The sequence below is a fragment of the Phyllobates terribilis genome, unplaced genomic scaffold (genome assembly GCF_046119375.1).
Source record: "Phyllobates terribilis strain yellow unplaced genomic scaffold, ASM4611937v1 Scaffold_2__4_contigs__length_985480577, whole genome shotgun sequence".
Classification (NCBI taxonomy): Eukaryota; Metazoa; Chordata; class Amphibia; order Anura; family Dendrobatidae; genus Phyllobates; species Phyllobates terribilis.
The window spans coordinates 735,659,358-735,669,341 of record NW_027362762.1 but is presented as its reverse complement, the minus strand read 5'-3'; positions in this window follow the sequence as shown (position 1 = coordinate 735,669,341).

Sequence of the window (9,984 nt, the reverse complement as noted above, 5' to 3'; positions counted from 1 at the left end):
GTCAAAAGTAAAAGAAAAGTCAAAGATGCTATAGGATTTTTACAGGATGAAAATGGAGAAATGGTAAGAGAGGATGCTGAGAAGGCCGAACTTTTTAATTCCTATTTTGCATCTGTTTTCTCTCAGAAAGAAAATGTAACATCAACTGATTTTCACTGTCCTTTTAAAGGAATAGAAGAATCCAAGTTATCTGTAAACAGAAAGATTGTGAGGGAATATTTAGCTAACATAAATGAGTTCAAGTCTCCAGGTCCAGATGAATTACACCCCAGAGTACTGAAGGAGATCGTAGAAGAAATTTTAGAACCACTCTCCATAATCTTTGAAAATTCTTGGAGAACAGGAGAAGTCCCAGAAGACTGGAGAAGAGCAAATGTTGTTCCTATCTTCAAAAAGGGGAAGAAGGTGGACCCAGGGAACTATAGGCCGGTGAGTCTGACTTCTATACCAGGAAAGATCTTTGAACAAATTATTAAACATCATGTATGTAAGTACGTGGATAAGAATGAAGTGATTAACCAGAGTCAGCATGGGTTTGTAACTAACAAGTCATGTCAGACTAACTTAATTTCCTTCTATGACAGAATCACTGACTGGGTGGATCAGGGAAATGCTGTAGATATAGTATATCTTGACTTCAGCAAAGCATTTGACAAAGTAGCTCACACCATCCTTATTGAAAAAATGACCAAGTATGCAATGGACCAGGCAACTGTTAGGTGGATTCATAACTGGCTTAGTGATTGGACTCAAAGGGTGGTTGTAAATGGCTTCACATCCAGCTGGATGAATGTCTCAAGTGGGATACCACAGGGCTCTGTCCTGGGACCTGTATTGTTCAACATCTTCATCAATGATTTAGATGAAGGAATTGAGGGTAAACTGATTAAATTTGCTGATGACACAAAGCTAGGAGGGATAGCTAATACTAGAGAAGAGAGAGAGAGGATTCAAAAAGACCTAAATAAACTGGAGCAGTGGGCAGCAACCAACAGAATGGTTTTTAACAGGGAAAAATGCAAAGTACTACATCTGGGCAATAAAAATGAAAAAAGCATATACAGAATGGGAGGAATAGAGCTAAGCAACAGTACATGTGAAAAAGACTTAGGTATACTAATAGATCATAGACTGAACATGAGTCAACAGTGTGATGCAGCAGCAAAAAAGGCAAATACAATTCTGGGATGTATTAACAGAAGCATACAGTCTAGATCACGTGAAGTCATTATCGGTCTTTACTCCTCTTTGGTCAGACCTCATCTGGAATACTGTGTACAGTTTTGGGCACCACATTTTAAAAAAGACATAGACAAACTGGAACAAGTTCAGAGAAGAGCGACCAGAATGGTGACTGGTCTGCAAACCATGTCCTATGAGGAACGGTTGCAGGATTTGGGAATGTTTAGCTTGCAAAAAAGAAGACTGAGAGGAGACTTAATAGCTGTCTACAAATATGTCAAGGGCTGTCACATTGTAGAAGGATCATCTTTATTCTCATTTGCACAGGGAAAGACTAGAAGCAACGGGATGAAACTAAATGGAAGGAGACACAGATTAGATATTAGAAAAAACTTTTTGACAGTTAGGGTGATTAATGAGTGGAACAGGCTGCTACGAGAGGTGGTGAGTTCCCCTTCAATGGACGTTTTCAAACAGAGGCTGGACAGACATCTGTCTGAGATGATTTAGTGAATCCTGCTTTGAGCAGGGGGTTGGACCAGATGACCCAGGAGGTCCCTTCCAACTCTACCATTCTATGATTCTATGATTCTATGAAGCACACAGTTCTTAATGAAATGGTCAAATTTACCGCAATAAAAGCACAAACCTTCAGAAAACCTGCGGTCTTTTTCCTGAGAGCGGGGTGACATCGCCCCAATCTCCATCGGCTCACCAATGTCAGTACAGACCCTCTCAAGACTCGGAGCTGACATGGCAGAGGATTTACTCTCATTAACCCTTGCGCGCAGTCTCCTGTCCACCCGTATAGCTAATTGCATTGCCTCCTGCAAGTTTCCAGGTGTAGGATAAGCAATCAGCAGATCCTTAACCCTTTCACCTAGCCCAGCAAGAAACAAACTTTTCAAAGCTGAATCGTTCCACCCCACCTGAGCAGACCACCGACGGAAGTGAGAACAATAATTTTCCACATTACCTGATCCCTGCCTCAAATGTCTCAATTCAGTCTCAGCTGATGAGACACGATCAGGATCATCATACAACAACCCCAAAGCAGAAAAAAAACTATCCACTGATCTAAAGCACGGATCACTAGGTTGGAGAGAAAAGGCCCATCCCTGAGGTTCTTTGCGCAAAAGTGACATTATGAACCCTATGCGCTGTGATTCATCACCAGAGGATCTGGGTCTCAAACGAAAATACAACAAACAAGCATTTTTAAAGGAAAAAAAATCTTGTTGTTCACCAAAAAATAAATCAGGCAATCGTACCTTTGGCTCCACAAAATGCGCTCCAGAACAGCTACTCACGTGTTGTTGGAGCTCGGCCACCTCCAGAGAGAGTCCCTGCAGGCGTTGAGCCAAATTCTGAACCGACACCATGATGGAAACTGGAGGCCTTTCCTTAGAGATATTATTGGGCTGGACTTACTGTTATGATCTGCTACAAGCACTAAGGAAAGACAGGAGATCTGTCCCTACAATAGAACTAAGCTAGATCCCTACGATGTAACGGGGAACCTGATCCTGCGATCAGACCCGCTAAAGTCCTCGTCTAGTCTAAACGAAGACCTATAGATGTGAGGGAGGGATCCCTACAAGAACTAGGGACTGGGAGAAAGATGGACACCTCCTAGCAGAAATTGTAGCAGTAAAAAGACAAACAAACAACATAGAACATAGAGGTCCAAAGACCTAGCTAAACTGACTGAGAAAGGTAACAAAGCACCTGGCTAGCTTAAGAGTAGAAATTACAATGAAGTCCAGCATGGCCAAAAGGGCGGAGCAGGATTAAATAGGCAAAAAAGGTCATGTGACCAGCAAAATAGAAAAAACCTAACCGGAGAGTTCTAACAGCCGTGGCTGTTCAAATATTTGGGCATCACTACATGGGATCTCCTCTTCCACCACTTCAAGCGGAGCAGGCGAGGGGCACAAATATGGAAATGGACCAGTGAACAGCTCTTCAGAGTGTCCAAGTGTGGGATCAGTTGCTGTCTGATGACACTCGGCATGGTGGGAGGAAGGAACATCAGGGTGAGGAGGAGTATGCGGTCGAGTCTCACGGCTACCAAAACTTGACCATATGGAAGACAGACCGGAGGTGGTGGTACCCAGGTAACTGGAAGTATTATCTGCTATCCAATTAATGACCTTTTCACACTTATAAGTTCGCAATACTGGTGTTGTAGTGTGCTTCCCTAGTAATTCGGTCAAGAAGTGGGAGCGAGAAGTGGTTGTTAGTTGTGGCACATTTTCACCTTGGCCACGGCCCCGTCCTCTACACGCACCATCACCAGAACATCCAGTTCCACGTCCCTTGCCACGCGCCTTGCCCATTGTAAATGAAGTAAAATAGCTTACACTCACACTATCAATGGCAAAAGGGTAATAGAAAGGAGATTAGAACCGTGGAAGAGGAAAACCACAGTTCTATTTCTCTGGCCTACACCAGAATCTTTTAAACAGATATATTTGTGTCTGAACACTGAGCGAGAGACTCATTTTTTTTTTTTTTTATGTAAAAAAGGCCAAAAGCTGGATAATACAGAGATTTGAATCATGGAACTTCAAAACCACAGTTATAGTTATGTGGCCTACACCAGAATCTTTTAAACAGATATATTTGTGTCTGAACAGTCAGGGAGACACTATTACTGTTTTTTTTAACGGAAAAAAGGCCAAAAGCTGGATAATACAGAGATTTGAACCGTGGAACTGCAAAACCACAGTTCTAGTTATCTGGCCTACACCAGAATCTTTTAAACAGATATATTTGTGTCTGAACAGTCAGCGAGACACTATTACTGTTTTTTTTTACGGAAAAAGGCCAAAAGCTGGATAATAGAGATTTGAACCGTGGAACTGCAAAACCACAGTTATAGTTATGGGGCCTACACCAGAATCTTTTAAACAGATATATTTGTGTCTGAACAGTCAGGGAGACACTATTACTGTTTTTTTTAACGGAAAAAAGGCCAAAAGCTGGATAATACAGAGATTTGAACAGTGGAACTGCAAAACCACAGTTCTAGTTATCTGGCCTACACCAGAATCTTTTAAACAGATATATTAGTGTCTGAACAGTCACAGACCCACTCAATTTTTTTGGGGGGGGGGTGGGATACCAAAAGGTTAATAAGACGCTTGTTTGTACAGTCTGACTGAGGAAAAAAAAATACAGGATTTAGATGAAAAAAAAAGGATTTTTCCTGGCCCCTGAGACTCGGGAATAAGTCTAGCAATTTGACCAGCAGGAGCACACAGGACTGTAATGCACTGTTTGTTGGTATAACCACTGCGTCTCCTATACAGCCTGTCTGCCTGCCTGATATCTGGGATGGATATTAGTCCTGAGAAGGAATGTTTGTTTGATTTGGCAGGCTTTAGAGACCCTACACTACCTATTTCGCACTATATATCTCTCCCTAACTCAGCAGCACTGACCCTACACTGTCTGATCCTGGGCGACTGTGTCCAAGATGGCGGCGCCCAGTTTTAAATACTCGAGGTGACGCTGTGCGGCCAGCCAATCACTGTAATGCCCACAAACAACATGGCTGCGGCACTACAGTGACTGTCTGGCAATCCCTGCATGTTCACTGGCTCTGTAAAAAGCGCCAAACATGCAGGGCGGAGACCCGAGCTCCCGCCCGAGTAACCTGGAAATGCTCAGTGCTCGCTGAACATCCCTAGTAGTGATATGCTCGGGCGAGTACCGAGCAGTGTTGAGCATGCTCGCTCAACACTAATGTTCATGTATACCCCCCAGGGGTAAATGTTTGTCAGCCCATACACTTAGTGCATGGGCATTACAAGTATAGGAGACCCGCTCCTTTGTAATGGGAACATTTCTTTTTGTGGCCCTCCTCCTCGTCTCTTTCAAGGGGCATTGGAGTGCCTCCCAATTTTTGGCAGCACTTGCATTCACTGCATAGGCAAACACAATGGGAGACCCGCTTCCTAATAATGGGAACATTTTTTTTCAGGAGTCCCTCCTCTACGTCTCTTCCAAGGGGCATTGGAGTGCCTCCAAATTTTTGGCAACCCTTGCATTCAGTGCATAGGCAAACACAATGGGTGACCCACTTCCTAATAGTGGGAACATTGTTTTCAGGAGGCCCTCGGACCTCCACGTCTCTTCCAAGGGGCATTGGAGTGCCTCCAAATTTTTGGCGACCCTTGCATTCACTGCATAGGCAAACACAATGGGAGTGGGAGACCTACTTCCTAATAGTGGGAACATTGTTTTCAGGAGGCCCTCCTCTAAGTCTCTTCAAAGGGGTATTGGGGTGCATCCAAACTTTGGGCAGCCTTGCCACTCATTGCATACGCAATAACAGTATAGGAGACCCACTCTTTAGTAATGGGAACAATAAAACGTAGCAGGCTCATGGCTCTCTAAGAATAGTGAGGGCCGACTGCTGGCCCTTTAAGAATAGTAAAGGCTGCCTGATGGCCCTATAATATATAATTATTTTGACATTGTTATATTGTTAGTAGTGATGGGCAAGCACTAAAATGCTCGGGTGCTCGATGCTCGGGTCAAGCACATTGGAATACTCTGGTGCTCGACCCGAGCAACGAGCCCAATGTAAGTCTGTGGGAAACTCGAGCATTTTTCAGACAGCTTCCCACGGCGGTCTGCAGGGGGCCTAAAAATTGCCCAAATAAATGGGAACAGTGCTCAAATTACATGGGAACAGCATGGGGAAGACCCCTGGAAGCATCTCTGACTCCCAGGTCACTGCTGTCAACAACATTGTCAGAGGTGTTTCACCACTTTTACGGACTCACAATAAAACACACAAAAACTAAACCAAAATGGATTTTCTTGGGAAATATATTACCTTTCCATGGTAATGACTTGTATATAAGGCAAAATAAATAACCAAAAACAAAAATGCTCCTCCACACCTTGACCTATATTCACATGTAGCGTTTTTGATGCGTTTTTGCACTTTTGCTTTGCTTTCAACAGTGAAAAATGCATTCACCAGGAAATATCATTTTAACATTTTACTACCTTATCTGGCCATGTGGTGTATGAGACATCATCAGACACATCCTGTTTTATTTATAAAGGAGGGACTCTGAAAGTTAAAAAGACTATTTTATAGTGCTATTAGGCGGCCCTTAGTATTCTTAAAGGGCCAGCAGTTGGCTATGCTTTGTTGATCCCATTATTAAAGATTGGGTCTCATATATTGTTATTGAGTATGCAGTGACTGCATGGGCTGCCAAAATTTTGTTACGAACAACAGTACCCCTTTGTACTGTTAGAGGAGGGTTTCAGTAAAAATAAAATGTTCCCATTATAAAAATGTGGGTCTCCTATATTCCTATATTGGTGATGCCCATGCAGTGACTGCAAGGGCTGCAAAATTTGGGAAAAACCCCAGTACCAATTTAAAGACACATAGATCTGGGCTACAGTAATGACATGTTCCCATTAGAAAGGAGCGGGTCTGCTATACAGTTATAGGGTATGCAGTGCGTCCAACCACTGCCAAAATTTAGGAAATACCCCAATAACAATTTAAAGACAGATATAGTTGGGCCACAGTAATGACACGTTCCAATTAGAAAGGAGTGGGTCTCCCATACTGTTTGCCTAGGCAGTGAATGCAACCGCTGCCAAAAATTTGGAAAAACTCCAATGCCCCTTGCAAGAGATGTAGAGGTCAGAGGGCCTCCTGAAAACAATGTTCCCATTTTTAGGAAGTAGGTCTCCAATACTGTTTGCCTATGCAGTGAAGCAATGGCTGCCAAAAATTTGGAGGAACTCCAATGCCCCTTGCAAGAGACGTTTAGGTCGCAGGGCCTTCTTCAAAAAATGCTCCCATTATTAGGAAGTGTGTCTCCCAAACTGTTTGCCTATACAGTGAAGCAACGGCTGCTAAAAATTTGGAGGAACTAAAATGCCCCTTGCAAGAGACGTAGATATGTTGATATGGTACATATGTTGGTAATATGGTGGTAGAGAATGAGGATGCGGAGAAGGAGGAAGACAAGAGCAAGTAGACAAAATCAGGAAGCATATACCCATGTCTGGGTGTGAAGACAGAGGTGCATGGGAATAGAGTTAGACTTGCCAAAAAAAGACACTGTATTTCAGTTTATGCTACACTGCTATCATACAGTCAGCCTATCAGCATTTTCAGTTGACAGGCGGCTGCGCCTATCGGTTATAATTCCACCAGCCGCACTAAAAACTCACCCTGACAAAACGCTAGTGGCAGGGCAGGCCAGGACCTCCGAGGCGTAGAGAGCCAGTTCATGAGACGTGTCCAGCTTGGATACTTAATAATTATAAGGCACAGAGGAATCACGGAGGACATTGGTAGGGTCTGCAAGGTACTCCCTAACTATCTTTCAAAACTTTTCCTTCCTTGAGAAAATACCCCGCGCCTCAGGGTGTGTGGGATGGGAGGGTCTGAGAAAACTGTACCAGTACTTTGACAGTGTTCCCCTGCCTCTGCTGGATTGCTGGATTGCATTTGTGTCTCTCTTGCCTGTACTCCTTGGTTGTCCAATGAACTGTGACCTCTGCCACCAGCGTTTTCAAATGGGAATTTTTTAAATAATTCCGCAACAAGGGCCTTCTATTACTGCCCCATTTTATTAGGCTTGTCCTGCAAGGGAATAAGAGACAGAAAGCTCTCCTTGTAGCGTGGGTCTAGAAGTGTCACCAACCAATAATGACTGTCACCCAAAATTTGGAAAACGCGAGGGTCATAGGCAGCATAACATAAACTCAGCCATGTGTGCCAGACTGCAAAGAGGCAAGACTTCTGTGTCCTCACCAAGAGGATGATTGACCATGCTCTGCTCCTCATCCTCCTCCTACTCCCTGTCCTCAGGCCATCCACACTGAATAGATGGTATGACAGTTGTGCAGGTAGTACCGTCTATAGCGCAGGAAACTAGCTCCTGATCTTCTTCCTCCTCCTCTTCCTCATAGTCACTCAATCCACGGAATGAGATGAAGCTGGGCTGTGTGTAATCACCCTGTATGGTTGCTTTCTCCAGCTCATCGTGCTCCTCCTGCAATGCATCCTCTATGATTGTGAGCAGAGAATGTTTCAGAAGACAGAGAAGTGGGATGGTGACTCTAATTATGGCGTCATCGCCACTCACCATCTGGTGGAGTCCTCAAAGTTTTGGAGGATGGTACAAATGTCTGACATCCATGTCCACTCCTGAGGTTTTATGTGTGGAGTCTGACCTGAATACCGACGGCCTTGTTGATGCTGGTAGTCAACAACTGCCCTCCCCTGCTCACAAATGTTTCCCAACATCTGCAATGTAGAGTACCAACGCGTGGGGACATGGCAGATCAGTCGGTGAGCTGGAAGCTGCAAACACTGCTGAAGAACGGCAAGGGCGACGGAAGATGCAGCTGACTTTCTAAAATGGGCACACTGGCGGCGTACTTTGACAAGCAGATTTGACAGTTCTGGGTAGGTTTTGAGAAACCGCTGAACCACGAGGTTAAACAAATGGGCCAGGCATGGTACGTGTGTGAGCTCGCCTCGTCTCAGAGCCGCCACCAGGTTCCGGCCACTGTCACACATGACCATGCCTGGCTGTAGGGTCAGCGGTGTCAGCCACAGATCTGCCTGCTCTTTCAGAGCTATCAATAACTCTTCAGTGTTGTGCGGTTTGTCACCTAAGCATATTAGCTTCAACACAGCCTGTTGCCGCTTGGCCGAGGCACTGCTTCAGTGCTTCCAGGTTGCGACTCATGTGGTCATTTCAGAGATGGAGGCTGAAGAGCAGCAGGAGGAGGAGGTGCAGGAGCTGTAGAATGTGGGGGCAACCCTGATTGACCCAGGGCCCGCAATCCTTGGCGTCGGGAGGACGTGTTCCATCCCAATGTCCGACTGGGTCCCGGATTCCACTATATTAACCCAGTGTGCCATTAGCCAGATGTACCGTCCCTACCCACAAGCACTTGTCCACGTGTCCGTGGTAGGTTGACTTTACCAGTAACTGCGTTGTTGAGGGCGCATCTAATGTTGTGTGACACGTGCTCGTGTAATGTGGGGATGGCACACCGGGAGAAATAGTGGCGGCTGAGGACCCAGTACCAGAGGACGGTTGCCGGCTTCCGTCTCCTCGAACCTAAAAGTCAACATTTAAAGTGCAAGCATTCGAAAAATATGTGAATTTAGCAGTGGTCCCTGTGGGGCATTGGCAGCTTAATTGCGCTTGCATTCCAAGGACAGGGGTAGGGACAGCTGAACGCTGCGCTGGGACAAGGACGTGGACGTGCTTGCTGATGGTGCTACTTGAGAGTGTGCAATGACAGGTGCAGGGCAGGAGGCACCTTGGCATGCGCCATGGACAGGGGATTGGCGTGCACGCACAACAGCAGAGCAAGCAGTGGTGTCACCCGCAGACACTGTTGCTGGACCCTGGGGTTCAGCCCACTTAGTCGGGTGCTTTGCTGCCATGTGCCTGATCATGCTGGTGGTGGTCAGGTTGCTAGTTTTGCTGGCCTGGCAGGTGGTGCAAATGGCCTTTTTGGGGTTATCTGCAGAGTCTTTAAAAAATAACCAGATTCGGGAAGACCTAACAGTTGTATTGGTAACTTCCATTGTGTTGGCGTTACGAGGAACACTATTCCGCCTTGTGTCTGTGGCCACCACACTGCTTCTTCCTGCCTGTTGTGGTGCTATGCCTCCCTCCCCTTGTGTGCTGCTGTCCTCGCTGTGTGTCCCTCTTCCAGGTTGGATCAGTTAATATATCATCCACCACCTCGTCTTCCACTTCCGCACCCTGGTCCTTCTCCTGACAA